Here is a 20,242-nt window from a genome sequence, read left to right as displayed (position 1 = left end):
CCACTCCAGTATTCTTACCTGGAGAATCTCATGAACAGAGGAGCCTGGCGGGCTACAGTCCATGGGTCGCAAAGAGTCGGATATGACCGAAGTGACTGAGCATGCATGCATGCCTGGTAAGGGACACAGAACTAACAAACCACAACCAATCTGGAGAATTTCAGAAAAGTCAAAAGGAAACACCGGTCCATATGTCCTTCCAACCTTCCAGAATCCTTCTCACTGGCATCCACCTTGGCTGAGCCATGTGTGTGCTACCAGGAAGGACCCTGAGTCAGAATGATGAGCCAGAGACAACTCAGAAACTAACCCCATCACCAGACCACCCGAGACTTGAAGCCACGTGGCAGAGCAGTCCTTCTGGGTTCCCCGACTCTGCTGCTCTCTGCCAGGGTGCCCCTGCCCGGTAAAGTTTCTTGCTTTGTCAGCATGTATGTCTCCTTGGACAATTCATTTCTGAATGTTGGGCAAGAGCCTAGTCTCAGGCCCAGGAAGGGGTCACCTTTGCCACAACAGTTATAGATCCCTGGAATAGTCTCCTTATCTCCCCAAACCTGACTTAAACATCCTCTTTCTTAGCAGCCCTGCTGTTCCTAACTAAGGAACTTGGAATGTGAAGCCCATCCCTTGTAGTTCAGAAAGTTCTGTAAGCTTTTTCATCTGCCTGTGAGTAGTAGTGAAGAGGAACTAAAGAGCCTCTTGATGAAAGTGAAAGAGGAGAGTGAAAAAGCTCAACAATCAGAACGCTAAAATTGTGGCACACGGTCCCATCACTTCATGGCAAATAGATGGGAAACAATGGAAACAGTGACAGGCTTTATATTCTTGGGCTCCAAAATCACTGCAGATGGTGACTGCAGCCTGAAATTAAAAGATGTTTGCTCCATAGAAGAAAAGCTATGACCAACCTAGACAGCATATTAAAAAGCAGAGACATTACTTTGCCAACAAATGTCCATATAGTCAAAGCTATGGTTTTTCCAGTAGTCGTGTATGGATATGAGAGTTGGACCATAAAGAAAGCTGAACTCTAAAGAATTGATGTTGAACTGTGGTGTTGGAGAAGACTCTTGAGAGTCCTTTGGACAGCAAGGAGATCCAACCAGTCCATCCTGAAGGAGATCAGTCCTGAATATTCATTGGAAGGACTGATGCTGAAGCTGAAACTCCAATACTTTGGCCACCTGATGGGAAGAACTGACTCATTTGAAAAGACCCTGATGCTGGGAAAGATTGAAGGCAGGAGGAGAAGGGGATGACAGAGGATGAGATGGTTGGATGGCACCCGCGACCCAATGGACATGAGTTTGAGTGGACTCTGGGAGTTGGTGATGGACAGGGAAGCCTGGTGTGCTGCAGTCCATAGGGTCACAGAGAATCAGACACAACTGAGCGACTGAACTGGACTGAACGGTGAGTGGACATCCCCTTCCATCCAATTGTGCGATTCCCCACAAAAAGACCAGCCCCTCCCTTCTCTTCCTCTGCACGTCTCATTCTACAGCAAGAGCAGGATGTCTTTAGAGAAACTTCATTCTGTAAGTATCGTTTAGCACCATCAGAATGTGCTCTGTGAGCCAGTGCCTCTTGTGTTTGAGTTGGTGGGACATGCTGTCCTTTGGCTGCGGCCCACCAAACACAGCAATGTGCTTTCAATAAGCTCATGACTCCTCCATGACACTTTTTCCCTTGGGGGTCACTCAAAATGCTCCAAGTATTTCCTGCTCTGTGGTCAGCCGTGTCCACACCTTCCTTCCCTGAGTACATGAACTCCCGGGGGCTTGGAATGCACTCTAAGTCCCTAAACTGTGCTGTTTTCAGAACTCATCTCAGGCTTCCCAAGTGGCTCAATGGTAAAGAATCTGCCTGCTAAACAGGAGACACGGGTTCAATCCCTGGGTCAGGAAGGTCCCCTGGGGAAGGAAATGGTAACCCACTTCAGTATTCTTGCCTGGGGAATCCCATGGACAGAGGAGCCTGGCGGGCTTCAGTCCACAGGGTCACAAACAGTCAGACACAACTGAGTGACTAAACAACAACATCAACCATAAAGATAGTTACTGATAGTGATGAGAAGACAGGAGCATTTGCTGCTTCTCTTTTTGAGGAACTGCATCCATAATGTGTCTCCTGTAGACACATTCCCCTTCTCTATGGAGCCCAACAATTAGTGTTGGGTTTCCGTGCTACTTTGTGGCACCAAAGGTTCTGCTTGGATTCATCCTTGTCCTTCAAGTGAATCCTATTAAATAAGCCCAGCAAGAAAAATGAGGAACCTCAAACTTAATCATGTGCCCCAATCACAAAAGGAGACAGCAAAACACCCTGAGACAAAATGGAATTTTGGATGTCGTTGGACAGAACACACAGGAAAGGCACATTCCGAGCAAAACAAACACTCTTGGGCTGTTTCAGGGTGTCATCACCTTAAAAGGGGGCCAAAGGGGCTGCAAGGTAAATTGGTGATGCAAGTCTGAGATATCTAATTCCTCAGGTAAAGAGAGTCAGGTATTAGAGAAACGTCGAGCGTTATCAAGATGTCATCCAAGGGGATAAAGGTAAAGGGGAACTGCAGTAGCTGAGTCACCCGTCCTTCCCCAGGTAGATCCATCTTAGAAAGTCACTTCCTACAGCCCCAGTTACCTTGTTTGTACTGGAGATCATTCTTTTCTGGCCACAGATGGTTGGACCAAGGGTGGCAAATGACCCCAGAGAAAGCAAGTCATAGCTGGTTTCAGCTGATCTCTCTGTCTCTATTTCTCTCTCTCACGTTTTTCTCAATACTTTTGGACTATGTGATACAAAAATAGTTAGGAAGTGTTGGACACATGCATCGTGAGAACATGTGGATCCATGGTGACTATTTCTGCTGCTCAACCAAGAAAGCCAGAGAAGGATATCGTGATGACCCAGAGAAATAGAATAACCCAGGTTTTTTTTTCTTCCAGTCCCTTACGAGTCTGAGCTGTAACTTTAGCCCTTACATGCCAACAGAACTCACTCCTACTTTTTCAACTCTTTTTTTGGTTTGGTTTTACTATTTATATGTTTCTGTTTCTTGTAAAAGAAATCCCTAATGAAAAGAGGAAAGCAGATCAAAGAAGGTTTGAAATGTTAAGTAGTTGTATCCCTCTGGCCCATGCATCACCTTACCCCAATTCTGTGGGTATTTTCTTCATTGAAGCTTCCCTGAGAGACTCCAGGAAAGTGCCAACTCCTCCTCCTGAGTCCACACGGACTGTTGAAAGTGAACCTGGCCCCAGAAGAGCCATCCCTCTTGCCAGTTCTTGATTCCAGAACAGCTTTTGTGATCTGACCTCAATCAAGAAAACATTCTGCTCTGTCCAGGGCTGATGGGGGAGGATCAGTGTACGAACACTATAACTTTGGCCTGTGCAGGAGCAAACACTGGGAACCTGCTGTGACCTACATTAAGTTTACACATACCAGAAACAGACATCCTGCATGAGAGTCAAAAAAGCTGGATCCAACTAACTCTTCTAAATAATTTTTATGTATTTTTTCATTTGTTTGTTGGCTACGAGGATGAGATGGTTGGATGGCATCACAGACTCAATGGAATGAGGTTGAACAAACTCTGGGAGATAGTGAAGGACAGGGAAGTCTGGTGTGCTGCAGTCCATAGGGGTTGCAAAGAGTCAGACACGACTGAGCGACAAAACAACAAGAATTAGCAGTAACCAGCAAGGAAGGCAGGTATCAGGTCCCACTCTGGTCCCGCATGTAAATGGGCAAGATAAACAACATACAGTTCTATCCATTAAATAGAATAGAACTGTATATTCTATTCTGTAGGACAGATATCTAATTCTACTGGGTGGGTTCAGCCTGTCTCCATGTTTATTTGGGCTTCCCGGATGGTGCAACGGTAAAGAATCTGCCTGCTAATGCAGGAGCCGCAAGAAATGTGGGTTGGATGCTGAATTGGAAAGATCACCTGAAGTAGGAAATGGCAACCTCCTCCAGTATTCTTGCCTGGAAAATTCCATGGACAGAGGATCCTGGCGGGCTACAGTCCATGGGACCCACAAAGAGTCAGACATGACTGTGTAATTGAACACACAGATCATGTTCTATTTACCTTTATAAATTCCTGCATTAAGACCCTCTCCAAGCTGGGATTAATTACAGCTTGATAGCTGCTATTACTCTGGCTAGATAGCTGGGTATAACCACTGCAGTCATTACTGCGGAAACCAGAGTGGAAAACCTGAGCTCCTACAATGTATAGTCTGGGTTTGGATGTTTATATGGTTGAGCTACCAAGGACAGAGTTAGAAATCAAATGTGGTGGGCTTCCCTGGTGGTCCAGTGGTTTAGAATCTGCCTTGAAATGCAGAGGATGCATGTTCCATTCCTGGTCAGGGGACTAAGAACCTACTTGCTACAGGGCAACTAAGCCTTCGAGCCGCAACTACTGAGTCCACTTGCCGCAGCTAAGACTCGGTGCCGTCAAATTAATTAACTGGTTAATTAAAGAGAGAAGAAAGCAAACATGAGTCTTTGAGCTCCCTTTCTTTTCACTAGACTACAATGTAGTCTACTGTAGATAGATTTGCTATTTTCAAAGCAAAAGAGGTGAATGACTGATCAGGTTTTCACTTGGTTATCCTGGTGTTGGCCGGCAGTTCCCATGTGGCAGGTGGCAGAGGACAGTCTCTGGAGCCAGATGCCTGGGTAAAATCCCAGCTTGCAGTTATTGACCACTTTCTCTGGAGGCCCTTAGCTTCCATGTGCCTGATTTTGCATCTGCAAAGTGGGGGCAATACAGTCTGCCTCAGGTGGGTTCTTGTGAGGATTCAGTGGGTAAAAGTCGCAGTCTTAGAGTAGAGCAGAGCGTATCTGCCCAGATGTAGAGTGACTGCCCTCTCCTTGATTTCCCTGGAACACAGAACCCCTAAGGTTCACAGACATTTATGTATCTGGCAGTTTTACCGAAGATCTGGGCAGTGGGGGTAAGATGTCAGCATGCAGAAATGAAGTGTCCAGTGTTTCCTGGAGTCCTCATCCCCTCCACTAACCCCACCAGGGGCGTAGACTCTTCTCATTCATAGTCTCTCTCTCTGCCTCTCTGTTGCTATGATGCCAGGCTGAAGGGACTTGCACTTGACCAGGGAACAATTTTCTGCCTCACAGGAAGTCCTGAATTTTTCTGTGGTCCTGGGGAGACACAGGAAGGACGGCTCCTGTGTACCTCCCCAGGAGGGTTGCCAGAAAAATAAATACAGGATGCTAAATTAGCTTGAATTCCAGATGAACAACAAATTTCTTTTTCGTTTTTTAGTATAAATAATTTCCCCAAATGTCATGGGGCATACTTACACTAAAAATACATTTGTTGCTTGTCTCAAGTTAAAATTTAACTGGGTTGCCTATATTTTTACAGGTATGCCTCAAAGATATTTCAAGTGTGGTTCCAGACCATCACAAGAAAGTGAACATCACAATAAAATGAATCACATGAAGATTTTGAATTCCTAGTGCATGTGAGAGTTTTGTATAAGTGATACTGCTTCCCAGGTGGCCCTAGTGGTAAAGAACCTGCCTGGCAATGCCGGAGAGATGCGGTTCAATCCTTGAGTCAGGAAGATCCCCTGGAGGAGGGCACGGCAACCCACTCCAGTATTCTTGCCTGGAGAATCCCATGGACAGAGGAGCCTGGTGGGCTACAGTTTATAAGGGTCACCGAGAGTTGAACACAAATGAAGTGACTTAGCATGCACGTGCACATGAAGTCTGTTAAGTGTGCAGTAACATCATGTCTGAAAAATCAATGTACATACTTTGATAAAAAAATAGTTTAAGGATAAAATTGCTAACCATGATCTGAGCTTTCAGGAATTGTAATCCTTTTGCCGGCGGACAGTCTTGCAATATTTCAAGCCCTCCACCAGGTACCCACACTAATGGGAATATCAATAACTTTCCAAGTGCAAGGGTCTTATTTCATGTCTTAAGCAACCACTTGGTGTCTTTATACTGAGAACTCTCTGCCCCTCCCCTCCGTGGCCTCCTGTCATCCCTACGCCTCAGCAAGGTCTTGAAATCTTGAAAGGTCAGAACTCTCCAATCTGTGCTGATTTGGGTCACCATTTCCTTGAGACTTCCTTTGCCTCTTCTTTGATTAAAGCTCTGTTTGCCTCGCCTCCCGCTTTTTTAGCAATTACACTAATTAAGCTAATTTTTCTTTGTTCTCTCTTTGCAATTTGCATAAATGGCAAATTTATATATAGTGTCCCTAATTCTCCTTTAACTGCTCTGTAATTAACAGGATGCTCAGGCTAAATATAAATAAGTGCAGAAGGAAAAACAGCCTTCTGCTAAAGTACCGATAAAGGCTGGCAGAGAAGAAAAGCAGAGAGAAGAAAACAATTCCAAGCCTGCTCTAAACTCATTATGCCTGATTGGGTCACAGTTGGAGGAGACGAGCTAAAGGTCAGCGGCTGCAAGAGTGTCTTTCTGAGTGCCCTATCTCTCAGAGCAATTTCAGGATAGGATTTGGGCAATAATAATACTTCATAGTTTTTCAAGGGGGCAGAGGGGTGTGGTATGAGGGAGATGGTGGTATGGCAGTCAGTGGGTCTCAGTCTGAGGTGTGGCTCTAAGACCACCTTGAGCTAAGTTGGGTCACCTTGAGCTAAGGAGCAACAAAACCGAATATCTGGGATATAAGTGCTTTCCAGGCAACACACACTAGAATACTCAGTAACTCCACCATTCCGTCATTTCCCAGATGGGAAAATACCACATGATGGAGATGTGCTTAAAACAGTTGTACATCAGGACAAAGTCTTCCTTCTACAGATGCACATTCATGTATTGATGCAGGGCTTATGGGAGAGTCCTTTGGGAATTGACTTGGTGTATTTAGCAGTAGCAGCAGCAGTGATTAAAAAGGCTGTTCTTGGAGGCGGGTCTTATTTCTACCTCTAGCTCTACCTTTGTGACCTTGGGAAAATTGCTTACCGCGTTCATGTTCTCTTTTCTGCAGAGTGGGGTACAGCAGGCTTGTGAGGCTGTTGGCAAGGTTACGGAAGCATCATTAGAGTACTTAGTACCGTGCCTGATGTCAGCAAACCCTCAACACCATTTAACACTCATTTTGTCAGGTCACATGATTCAGTTGACATTGGTTTCAAGATCTAGAACCTTGGATGATCCAATGAAGGAACTGTGGGAAGACCTAAGAAGAGAATTGTCCTCTCCTCCCAGTCTTGGAATTGTGATCATATTCATTGCCAACAGTATCAATGCCTCATGTGTGTGTGTGTGTATTTCCATACAAGTCTACAGAAGAATCCCCTCTGTGATTGGGACACAGAGATGGATGAGGCAGTCTTCAACATGGAGAGACAGACAGGTTTTAAAGAGTCAGCTCCACAAGGATGAGTGAGAGCTCTCAGGGGGCTCAGTGAAGTGGGTCCCTGTGAGGACCAGAGGATCCAAAGAAGGCTGTGTTCATACTATGTGTTCATGTCATCGCAGTGTTGGGAAATCACTCAGTACTTCTCTTCCCTCAACTTTTTACTCTGTTATCAAAAATGGATGCTTTATAAATAATTATCCCCTCCCCCTTTTTGAGAGCTTGCTTTAAGTCACCTGCTTTTTAAAAATCATTAAAGAATTTTATTAAAAAAAAATAAAGTCTTTAAAACTGTCATAGACAACAGGTGCCTAAGGAGACATTTGACTAAATGTTAGGTGGTAACCTGGGAGGGATTCTGGAAGAGAAAGAGTACATTAGGGAAAAACTGAGGAAATCTGAATAAAGTATGTACTTCGGTAAATAACAACAAACCAATATAAACTCATGTGACAAATGCACCATACTAATGTGACATACTACTAATAAGGGGGTACGGGGTGTGGGGTGTACAGAAACTGTGCTATCTTTGTAATGATTCCATAAATCTACAACTGTCCTAAAAATTATTGAAAGAGATAAAAGACTAACTTTCAAAGGAACAAGTCAGAATTAACATTTCAAATTGAGTGTGGCCCTTGTTTGTGTAAACCCACATTAGGACTTGTCTTTGATAATTGGAAGAAATCAATAATTGCATTCAGTGTTATTTGCAGCTGCCACTACAGAAGGAGTGAGCATCCAGAGCAGAGAGCTGCTTCCCCAGGAACCACACTCAGCATCTCAGCATGGAGCCACCACGGCTTTGAGCTGTGTCTGTGAGCATCTGTGCTTTATCTCCATTCGTTTTGTGCATTCGTGAGCAACATGCATCTTAAGATCATTGCTTTTTCTCTTTACGCCACTTTGGCTCATGAAAGGTTTTGGACCATGGGGGATACCTGTATTGTTACAGTATACACTATATATTAGAATATGCATGTAATTTGTAAATAAGTAATACATATACAGAAGAATGTATGCTCAAGAGGTTTTTCCTGAGAGAGGAGCAGGATCAAAGAGAACTCCCGTGGTGGCCCAGTGGTTAAGAATCCGCCTGCCAGTGCAGGGGACATGTGTTCAATCCCTGGTCCAGGAAGTTCGCACATGTCTCAGGGCAACTAAGCCGAGGTTCTGCAACTACTCAGCCTGTGAGCTCTAGAGCCTGTGCTCTGCAACAAGAGAAGCCACTACAATGAGAGGCCCACACATCACAACTGGAGAGTAGCCCCTGTTCGCCACAACTGGAGAAAGCCCATGCACAGCAACAAAGACCCAGTGCAGTCAAATAAATAAAACATTTTTAAAAAGGATACAAAGGAGAATCAGCTAAAGGAAGATCCGAGAAAAGAGGGTTAAGTAAGGAAGTTTTCCTGGAGGAGAATCTTGGAAGCAGAAGGTCCACAGATATGAAGGCTACTTCTTTCCTGTCCCTGGTACTGTCTGCAGCATATACAAGACTGTCCAGCACACAGAGGACACTCAGGTCTTCTGAATGAGAAGGAGAGGTAAGAGGGTAGAAGGGGAGAGGAGATGCTCCTGAACTGCCCATGCTTTATAGACTGATTATCTCTGTTCCCCAACTTTCTAAGTTGAAGCCTTAACCTCCAAGGTGATGATGTTTGAAGGTGGAGGTCCCACCTTAGACAAGTAATTGGTCATGAGGGTGGGGCCTCCATGAAGAGATTAGTGCCCTTATAAGAGGAGAAAGAGGCACCAGAGCTCATTCTGTGTCTCTCTACACACACCTGAGGGAAGACCACATGTGGACACAGCAAGCTAGTGAGCACCTGCATCAGGAAGACATTCCTGGCCTGGACCTGACCACATCAGCACCCTAGTTCACAGCCTCCAGATCTGTGATAAATGCCTGTGGAATCCTAAACAAAATCAACCCTGAATATTCGCTAGAAGGACTGATGCTGAAGCTGAAGCTCTAATACTTTGACCACTTGATGCAAAGAGCTGACTCATTGGAAAAGATCCTGATGCTGGGAAAGATTGAAGGTGGGAGGAGAAGAGGGTGACAGAGGATGAGATGGTTGGATGACATCACTGACTCAAAGGACATGAGTTCTAGCAAACTCCAGGAGATAGTGAAGGAAAGGGAAGCCTAGCATGCTGCAGTTCATGGGGGTCACAAGCAGTTGGACATGACTTAGCCACTGAACAACAACAGCTGGTATAACTATGACAAAGAAGATAATGTATCAGTATATAAACTGTCCTCTGTACCCAGCATGGTGTTTAGCACAGGGAAGTCTTCCTGGAAACCTTTACTGATTGACTGAGTCCCCTTTAAGCTGATGGTCAGCAGGGCATCTTTTAAAAGACTAGAATCACAGCTGGCATCAGTGAGTAGGAATTGTTATCCATGAGCGGATGTTTCCAGGATCATCGAGAGTCTCAGCGATGCTTCCTTATTTTCCTGTCTGATCAAATTCAAAGATCACTTGTTTCAACATGACATCACTGGGGAAGTACTCAAAGACCCAATTATTTAAAAAAAAAAATCCAAGAAGAATTTTTCTCATTTTGGTTGGGAGAAATATTTTCAATAATTTGAGGAGATGAGGGGAATCTTTTTTACTAAGTTGTTTTGTGAGAAACATTTTAATGGTGTCAGGAGGGAGATGCCTTTTGTGCTGAATGTACCTCATTACAGGCCCCTCAAAGGAAGCCTTTGTTAGCATCTCCAGTAGCTGATGATTGCTACTCTAGGATGATATGAGGGAAAGAATACAGATTTTGTTTGAATTCCAGGCCTGTTTCAAATCCTGGTTATCCTTTGTTTGACCTTGAAAAAGTCAGTTAAACTCTCTGACTTCAGTTTCTTCTTCTGTAAACGAGACTAGAAATACTTTTTGTTGAGAAGGTAACATAAGACAAAGTACACAAAGCTTCCACAGAGTAAGTGCTCACTAAATGTTATTCCTGTCACTGGAGCAAAATTTTGATTATTTAGGATCCCAATTCAGGCAATAGTTTTCCCAAAAGACTAGCTAATTCCAAGAGGAACTCCAAGGAAACACCTTTTGCTATTTGGTTCAACATCATAATCACTTCTTTTTCCTGTTAAGAGATGAAAGACTCACTGTGTATTAGACAGCTCTGCTGAGTGGCAAACAAACCCTGCATCTTAGCTGCAGATACTGCTTTCTGGATCTTGTCAGATGCTGTGTTGTGTCCATCCTTGAGACTAAGAAGATGAGCAGGGAAATCACATCTGACGACGGGGAGGTCATGGAGAGGAGACGGCTGCCATGTGATCCGCAAGCTGGACCAAGGCAACTGTAGGCTCCTCACCACCACACCCCCGATTCCTTGGAATGTACACTCTGGCCCGTTCCCACAGTGGGAGCTGTTCCAAGAATGCAGCTGTGGAAGAACATGTGTGCTTGAGATGATCTGGATGGTGTATGAGGCTGAATCCCATTATGGCCTCTCTATAAACTCTTTTTAATTAAAAGAAATTTAATTGAAGTATAGTTGCTTTACAATTTTGTGCTAGTTTCTGCTGTAGAACAATGTGAATCAGCTGCTCAGTACACACACACCCATTCCCTCTTGAGCCTCCTTCCCAAGACCCCCTCCCACCCTCTCGGTCATCACAGAGCCCAGAGCCGAGCTCCTTGTGCTGCAAGCAGCTCCCCACTAGCTGTCTACTTGCACAGGGTAAGGGATAGATGCCAACGCTGCTCTCAGTTCCTCCCACCCGCTGCTTCCTCCACTGGGCCCACAAGTCCATTTTCCACGTCTGTGTCTCCATTTCTGCCCTGCAGACAGGTTCATCAGTACCATTTCTATGAACTCTTAAGATCTGGGATTTCCCACTGTTCAGTGGGGCCTTATTAGTGTTTTCTGAGCTATCTGGATGGCCCCTCTCCTTTCTTATCTAATCTGTTACTTGGAACACACTTTGGAAACACTGACTTACAGCACATAATTTAAGTTTTAACAGAACCTGTGAGGGGCAGAAATCCCCCATCAGCCAGCCAGAGAGCCAGCTACTGGAGTGTCAGCTGTGGTTGTTTTAAGAGACCCTTTTGGATTGACTCTGGAGCCTCTTTGAAAATGTCCCAGAACCGCACCATGGACCCTTTCTTCGGTGAGAGTCCTGTGTCCAGTGAAAACTCTCCCTTCAGTTCAACACAACGATACCGACGAAGTCCTCAGCAGCGCCCTTGATACAAGGATGAAGAGGCAGGGGTCGGGGGCAGACCAGATTCTGTGAACAAACAGCACCAGGGTTGCGGTTGGAGAGCGCCCCCCTCCACCAACCGCCTGCCCACCACCCCCCGACCTTGGGGCTACCCTGACCGCCCTCACTAGCACCTTCTGCGGTCCTGTGTGCGCCCCACCTTTGCTTTCCTGATTTCACAAGAGCGCCCCCTTCTGGCTGGACATCGAGGCAGCCAAAACCGCAGCGCATTTACTGCCTCCCTTGGGAAACTCGCCACCAGTGGGAAGGAGAAGCCACAGAAAGTGCTGCAGCTTTACCATCAGCCCTCAGTGGGTCAATTCTCAAACTCATTCCACGAGGTTCTTCAGGGGTCCGCAGCGGCACAGGGCTCCAGCTATAAACACGCCCTCCTGTTGACGTTTCTCCTTTTACTCTCACTTTTCTCATTCCTCACAAATGCTTCCTGCAGTAACCCTCTGGATGAGCTACCTTCCTCCGGGACCTTGTTCCAAGATCTCTTTGCAGGAAAATCCAAGGCAAGATGCACGGATCAGTGGTTTGGAAGGGCAAACGAGCTCTGTGTGTCAGAGCGCGGAAGGGGAGAAACAGACGTTGCGACCCAGTGTGTTGAGCTCAGCCTGAAAGTTAAGGACAGAAATAGCGGATACACAGAGCGCGGTACCCCAGTCTCGGGAGGGCGTGACCAGGGAGGGCTTCCTGGAGAACGTGTTGGTTCCTTCAGAAAAAAGTTGTCGCTCTCAAGAAAGAAAATCTTCCGCTGCCTGAAGGTGAAAATTCAGTCCCACCTCTTCTCACCGGGTGAGGAGCTGGTTGGCCGCCCATTTGCAATTCTTCGCTCCTCCTGCTATTTTGAAAGGTTCTGATATAAGGGGAAAATCTCCTCTCTGGGGAGCCATCGCCCTTTCATGATTTGCCAAACACCTCCTCAGCAAGGAATCCAAAGCCTGCTGAAACCAATTGAGATTCAAAAGGGAAGCGGATCTAAATGGAGGGTTGGAGTGAAAAGATTGTGTTTATCATTGCTCTCGGGCACCTTGGCAATCTTCACTGGAGGAATTTCAGCTCACGGCCTGCCAGGCAATGGGAGCGATTTCTCACCTGAGCCGCAGACACCGCAGCTGAATAGGAAAAGGCTGGTCACAGTGAACTGGAAGCTGATGCATTCAGGAAGCTTCCCTCACTGGTTCTTCGGATGCTTCTCTCTTAATAACCTCAGTTCTGGCTGATTGTGACCCATGTGATCGTAAAGATAAAGGAGCTTAGAGATGAAAGGATTTGGGGACTATGGTCCGAATCCCTCATTTACTGTGGGAAACTGAGGTCAGAATGGGGGAAATGTGTCCCACAATGTGCAAGTAACAGACAAGAAACCAGCTAGACATTTCCAATCCTGAAGGCAAAGTAGCAGCGTGGTAGGTGGTTTTTCAGCTCTGGCCTGGTTTGTTTGCCTCCAGAAGCCTTCAGACATTCTCCTGGATTCTAACAACCTCAAGGGCAGAGATCCTAAGGGTCAGTCTTGCAAAAAATGACTGTAACCTGATGACATTTCATACATGTTTACTGAAGGCCAGTCATAAACATGGTCCCGTGCTACACCCTGGATACTGAAAGGTGTAAAAAACCCCAAACAGGAGAATTTCCTCTTGGTCCAGTGGTTAGGGCTCTGAGCTTTCATTTCAGGGGGCACAGGTTCAATCTCTGGTAAGGGAACTAAAATCCTGCATGCCACATGGCCAGAAAAAACAAACAAGCAAATAATAAAATACAAAAACAAAGCAAAATTTTGGGCTCTGCTCTCAACACCTCACCATTTGGTAGGACATAGACTTGTAAACAGTTGGCTATTATATATTGTGAACAACCAGCAAGAGATTATAGTTCAGTGCAGATACAGGACAGAGGAGAAAAGTCACAAGGGTCTTCAGTGATCATCATCCCTGGACTGGGTTGAATAGGGTTGCACAAAAAGTCACATCCACACAGAACCTCAGCATGGGAGCTTATCTGAGAATAGCATCTTGGCAGACGTAATTAGTTGAGATGAGGTCACACTGGGTTAGTGCTCAGAAGGTCAGTTGTGTCTGGCTCTTTGTGGCCCCACAGACTGTAGACAGCCAGGCTTCTCTGCCTGTGAACTTTGCCAGGCAAGGATACTGGACTAGGTTGCCCTTTCCTCCTTCAGGGGATCCTCCCGACCTGGGGATTGAACTTGTGTCTTTCCATCTTCTGCATTGGCGGATGGATTCTTTATCACTGAGCCACTTAGGAAGCCCATTGGGTTAGGACTGGCCCTAAATCCAATGAATGGCGTCCTCCTGAGCAGGCGGTGTGAGGACACAGATGCAGAGAGAACGTGAAGACAGGCACAGAGGCTGGAAGTGTGCATCTGCAAACCGAGGCTGGCCGAGGAGCAGCTGTAAGCATGTATACATCCCCTCTCTCTTGGACCGCCTCCCCCCGCCATCTTGGTCATCACGGAGCGCAGAGCTGAACTCCCAGTACTATACACAGGAGAAGCCAACACAGCATTGAAAGAACTGTGGTGTGTTCCTCAGTCATGTCTGACTCTTTGTGGCCCCATGGACTGCAGCAGGCTCCTCTGTTCTTCTCTATCTCCCAGAGGTTACTCAGACTCATGTCCATTGAGTCAGTGATGCCATCCAAACATCTCATCCTCTGTCACCTCCTTCTCCTCTTGCCCTTAATCTTTCCCAGCATCAAGGTCTTTTCCATTAAGTCGGCTCTTCCCATCAAGTGCCCAAGGTATTGGAGCTTCAGCTTCAGCATCAGTCCTTCTCTAGTGCCACAATTAAAAGCATCGATTCTTTGGCGCTCAGCCAAAGAATGTGTCCAACTTTCACATCCACACATGACTACTGGAAAAAAGACAGTGTAGCTTTTTAAAAAAAAGTTTTATACCTATACAGCTTGAATTTTTTAAAAAATTGGGGTATAGTTGCTTTTCATACTGCCCATGAACAGTATGAAAAGCAACTATACACCAATTAGAAAAATTTTGAACTGCATAGATATAAAACTTAAAAAGATTAATATGACCTTCACCCAGGAACCTTGAGTCTACTTTTAGGAAATTACAAATAACTGCTGACTTTTAAAATTTGGTGACACAAGAAATGATTGACAATCTTAACAGTAAAATGAGTTTTTTTTTTTTTTTTTTTTTCAAAGGAAGGCCGAGGATGCATGGCCACCAGAAGTCACAAAAACAGCATGGAGTGGACCCTTCCCTAGGGTGTTCAGGAGGAGCATGACCCTTGAGTTTGAACTTCTGACCTTCAGAACTGTGAGAGAATACCTTTTGTTGTTTAAGCCACCCTTTCGCGAACTTTGTTATGCCGGGCCTAGGAAACTCCTGTAATCACTGAGCCCTGAGGCTCGCTGTTTTTTGGAAATCTGTGGGGAACAGTTGCAGGGCAGATCCTGTCTCCCTGGTGGTCAGCAGTAAAGAGTCCGCCTGCAGTGCAGGAGACATGGGTTTGATCTCGGATTGGGAAGATCGCCGGGAGAAGGGAATGGCAACCCACTCCAGTATCCTTGCCTGGAGAAGCCCATGGAGGGAGGAGCCCGGGGCCTATAGTTCATGGGTTATAATTGCGAAAGTGTTGGACATGACTTGGTGACTGAACAACAGCGAGCCTCATATTTCTATGCCTGTTTCTGCCTTTGTCCCCACCACACAGGCTCCGCAGACTGCAGGCTCCTCTCTCCATGACCCTCCTGTGCCATGAACCTGCTGAACAAAGCTCCCTCCTGCAGAAGACAGGCCAAGCTCACTCCCCATCCAGCCTGGGTGTCCTGCCGTCACCCCTTCCTAGCGCGCCTGCCTCACCCATCCTCTGAAAGCAGACGTGATGTATGGAGTGCTGACCCCTCATGTCACTCAATCCATCAACACCTCTGTGAAATGTGACCTCGTTTGATAGATGAGGCTGTATTGGAGCTTTGCTGGTGGCTCAGATGTTAAAGCGTCTGCCCGCAACATGGGAGACCCAGGTTTGATCCCTGGGTTGGGAAGATCCCCTGGAGAAGGAAATGGCAACCCACTCCAGTATTCTTGCCTGGAAAATCCCGTGGACTGAGGAGCCTAGAAGGCTACAGTCTATGGAGTCGCAAACAGTAGGGCACAACTGAGTGATTTCACGCACAGCCTCCATGTTCCCTTTAACACATCCTAGGAATCTCCTCCTGGTCTCTGTGACTGGTAACAAATAATCCCACCAATGACTGTATTTCAGTGTGAAAGTCTGGCTATGCCTTCATTTTTACCTGTCCTGGGTGACATTTGCCTTCTAACAGGGAAGCCTGGAAATGCAATGCTTCAATTCACTGGCTCCTAGCTTGAGTTCTCTGCCCTAGCTGTGACTGCAATTACCTTTGTTACAAGGTTAGAAAAAGTTCCACTCCAGAGACTCTGGTTTAAGTAGGTCTGGGTGGGCTCTATCTGCTGTGCTTGTTAAAAAGCTCTGTAAGAATTCTGAGGCACATTAACGCTGGTGATCTACTTCGGCTCCAAAGGGTCCAAGCATAGGAACAGGCTACATTTGGGGTTGAAAAATTTTGAAGTAGCGGGGACTCGGAAACATGGAAACTGTGCTGTTATCCTGCTGTCCAAATGTACTGTGGCATTAGCAGTAATATTCCAAACAGGTGCCAATTATCATACTCCCACCAGGGTCAGACACTGTGTTTGGTTTCTTAAATGAATCCCTTCTCCCAGGGTCTGAAAGAGACAGATAATTTCCATTTTCTGAAGAAATCACTGAGGTTCAGAAAGCTCCCCTGCTATACGCCAAAACTGGATCTCATTACAATACAGACTATCGCCTGTGTACAGCCCCCCACGTTTTCACTCTGGCTTCAGGAGGTATAGAATCCAGTGTAGATTTCACGGCCATTCACTGGCTCCTGTCCCCTCCCAGGGACAAGCTGCTTACAGCTATGCTCAGAAATGGACAACAGACCATTACAACTGTGTAAAGCCCTTGGCTCCCAGCAAGTCAACTTAAGTAAATGCCCTTTTCTTGGTCTGGAAATTCTTTGGGTTTTTCTCTAAGATGACCATCTTTCTTTTTACAGAATTACTCAAAATCTATCCCTTTACTCTGTTCTCCCCAGACCTTTTGCATTTCCATCTTTCGACTTTATCTCCATTCATCAGCCTGAATTAACCACCAGCCAAACCTAGTTGAATGATTTATAGCATATTTATAAGATGCAACAAGCTTGCACGCACTTTATCTTATTGAACTGCTACAGTAACCTCCCAGAATGGTATTATCATCCCGTTTTCTGAGGTTCAAGAAGCTAAACTGTGACTTGATCAAAGTCCTCTATTTAGTGATGAGAAGATAAGGGGTTAGAATACAGTATTGTCTTTCCATGAATCCAGTGCCGTATCCATGGACCACATTAAAGAACTGCCCAAATGCAAGTACAAAAGTGAGACCTCTGTTGTGTGCTCACAATGGTAGTAGGATGCTTGCCTCCTCGTTCCAATGTGGCACTGCCAATAATATACTTTCCACTCTGATCCTCCTCTATTTGGTATCAAGTTTAGACTGGCCTCATGATTTGGGTCTTGCAACATCCACGGACAGTGGTCTTAGTTTTCAACTGGATCTTTAGATTCTAGAGCTGAGTCCACAGGGTACACTTGAAGCCTGCAGGTCAAACACGCCTTTCAGCAGGACATCTGTCAGGTGCGAGTCTTGGCATTCGCCGACACAGTAGTCACTGACTCTTCTCAGATCACCCCAGTGACAAGTCAGGTGAAGGGAGAGAGACCACCTGAGTGGATTTAGGAACTTTTACCTGAAATAAGAACTCACATAGCTAGCTGTAACAGTTCTGTAGCCATAGCTTCTATATCTCCATGAGACAAGCCCAGGTACAGATTGCTCTGCACAGGAAGCCCGGATTATAGCATCATTCCAGGCACTTATAGTCTATCCACGGTCCTCCCAGAAATGATGCAGTTTATCAATCACGGGGCTTTTTGTTTGTTTCCCTAACTGTAAGTTACATTGCCTGGAACAGAGCTCTCTTTCACCTTTATCAGGAGTTCGGGGTTACAACATGGCCAAAGGTATCCATCTAGGAAGAAAAGCTTTTATTAACCCTTTCTCTTAACTTTGCTGTGGTTTAGTCCTTAGGTCCTATCCAACTCTTTTGTGACCCCATGGACTGCAACCCTCCAGGCTCCTCTGTGCATGGAATTTCCCAGGCGAGAATATTGGAGTGGGTTGCCCTTTCCCACCCAGGGAAAGGGATCTTCCCCACCCAGGGACTGAACCCACTTCTCCTGCTTGGCAGGTGGATTCTTTGCCTCTGAGCCACCTGGGAATCCCCTTCTCTCAGCTGGTTTCCATCTTTCTAGTCTCTAAAGAAGCTTGCATTAAGTAAGAATTGTGCATTCCTAGGTTTGGTAAAACTTGAAATTATCTTGCTTTTTTATGAGGGGTAGGCAGATTCTTTTACCACAAATTTAATTCCTGAATGGTCAATTCAAGTTTTCTATTTCTTCTTGAGTCAATTTTAGTAATTTTCATTTTTTTCTGAAAATTTTAATCCCATCTTAGTTTTCAAAATGATTGTCATAAGACTCTTCACACCATGGTTTAATGATTGCTAAAATGTCTCTAAAACTGCGGTGTGTTTCCTTTATCATTGTAAATATTGTTTACTTGTGTTTTTCTTTCTTGAGCTATCTTGTCAGAGAGCTATTTTATGGATCTTTTCAATGAACTACCCTTTTGAAAACAAATATCCTTACTGTGTCCTTATTTTCTATTTAATCACTCTTGGTTTTATCTTGATTTTATCTTTTAAAGTTTCTTTCAGTTTATTCTAGGGTTCTTACACTTGATCTTAGCCAAAAGGCCGAGAAGTGATCTATGGTTCTTTACTTTTAGTTTTTGTATTAAATAAGTAGCTTCTTAAGGTTTCATTTTTTTCTAATACCTAACATTAAGACAATATGTTTCCGTCTAAGTATCCTTTAGATTACATTACTCATAATTTAACTTGTAATGCCTTTATCACCACTCACTTCTGAATTTCCATTATGAATTCTGCTCTAATTCATGAATTATTAATTGTTACTTTTCAGTTGCTAAACATATGTTGTGTTTCTTTGCACAATTTCACTCTGGCAAAGTAGTGGTAGTCTATTATCCTTACAGCAATAAAGCAGAAGTTTCTCAGAAAAAAAAATTCTGGTGGAGCTAATAAACAATCAGGTTTATCTCACACACACAAAAAATAGAAATAACTTTGCTAGATCAAATATACAACCACACAGAATAGTGTTTACTTACCACTGAGTTTAATCTTATGGACATGTTGTCATTCAACCAAGATTTATTTACTACTTGATACAGGCAAAATATGTGTTGGGACTGAAGAGACAGTTTAGGAGGGGAAGAAATCAAACCCGTGGAGGGCTCTGTGATGGGGGCCGGCAGAGTCTACAGAGTGAGAAATGAGGCTCCTAGGAGGGGAAGACACAGAAGTCGCCAGGTGATGGTGAATGATGCCCCGGGCCTGGGAGCGGTCTGGACAAACGCATGAAGAATCACAGAAGACAGGGACTCAGAGAAGACCCAGGAATGGCTCTAGTGTTGAGTCCTTTTTTAGCAACTCCCAGAAATAAGACGAGAAAAGCGACAGGACTCAGAGTAGAACAGGCTTCTTAAGTGGTGGTTTGGAAGTTGAACTTCTCTCTCAGAGCACTCTAGCCTCTCGAAGGAGTCACACTGCTTCTTCCTTCTCAAGAGGTCCGGGTGGGTGGTCCTTACTTTAACATGTAAGGGAAAACAAGAGCTAGTCGGTCTACCAGCAACTCAGAACCACTGGACACTCTCACAGCCCCGCAGAGGGGGAACAGAGACGATAGCACAGCGGGGACTGCGTTCTCCCCGCACGCCAGGCCCTGGGCTGGGCGCCTTATCGGCAGTAGTTGACTCAGTTCCCCAGGAGCTGGAGTAAGTCCTGGTGATTGGCTTCGTATTACAGATGAGCACACTGATTTCCAGGGTGGTAAGGACTTGCCCAAGTTTGCAGAGCTGGAAAGAAGCTGAGATAGGATTCAGTCCTCTTAGCTCCTTCTCTCTGGAAAACAAGAACATTGGTTTTCCTTGTGGGATTCCCAGAGGTAACAGTGCAGACTTACCAGCAATCCTCAACATTACCAATGCTCTGTAGAAGTTGTACTTAACCAGTAGTCTCGTGGGTGACCAAAGCAGCAGGTAACCTATTAAATTATCATACCAGTTAGGGTGCTTTCAGCTAAAAACAGCAGATGATATCACTAAGCATGGGCTAAAGGTGAGGTCTTGTTTTCAATAATAAGGTGTCCAGCAGCTGGTGGTTTCAGTACTGACTCAGCACCTGGTCAGTGCTGTCAAGAACCCACATGTTCCCTTCTCTCAGAGCTGATGAGCTTTGTGCATAAACTGCGTCACCATGCACAGCCCTAAGGCAGCAATTAAAAAGGAAAAGGGAGGCATGCTGCTTTTTAAAATAAAGTCTATTTTTATCATGGGGCGTCCCTGGTGCTCAGTGGTGAAGAATCTGTCTGCCAATGCAGGATACAT

General features: G+C 45.3%; 2 long non-coding RNA genes across 2 annotated transcripts; both read left to right on the top strand.

Annotated features, from left to right (window-relative positions):
* Window positions 1–2,404: 2,404 nt before the first annotated feature.
* On the top strand, window positions 2,405–5,495 carry LOC110136968 (uncharacterized). The gene is made up of 2 exons (XR_002313787.2): window positions 2,405–2,558; window positions 5,408–5,495. It is a non-coding gene; the product is annotated as an uncharacterized lncRNA (long non-coding RNA).
* Window positions 5,496–11,955: 6,460 nt separating this feature from the next.
* LOC110136966 (uncharacterized) lies at window positions 11,956–18,410 on the top strand. Its single transcript, XR_002313786.2, has 3 exons — window positions 11,956–12,250; window positions 14,817–14,931; window positions 15,329–18,410. It is a non-coding gene; the product is annotated as an uncharacterized lncRNA (long non-coding RNA).
* The last annotated feature ends 1,832 nt before the right edge of the window (window positions 18,411–20,242 follow it).

Source organism: Odocoileus virginianus, chromosome 15, assembly GCF_023699985.2.
Source record: "Odocoileus virginianus isolate 20LAN1187 ecotype Illinois chromosome 15, Ovbor_1.2, whole genome shotgun sequence".
NCBI classification, from domain to species: Eukaryota; Metazoa; Chordata; class Mammalia; order Artiodactyla; family Cervidae; genus Odocoileus; species Odocoileus virginianus.
The sequence above is the reverse complement of the archived record's forward strand: the minus strand, read 5'-3'. Positions and strand labels throughout refer to the sequence as shown.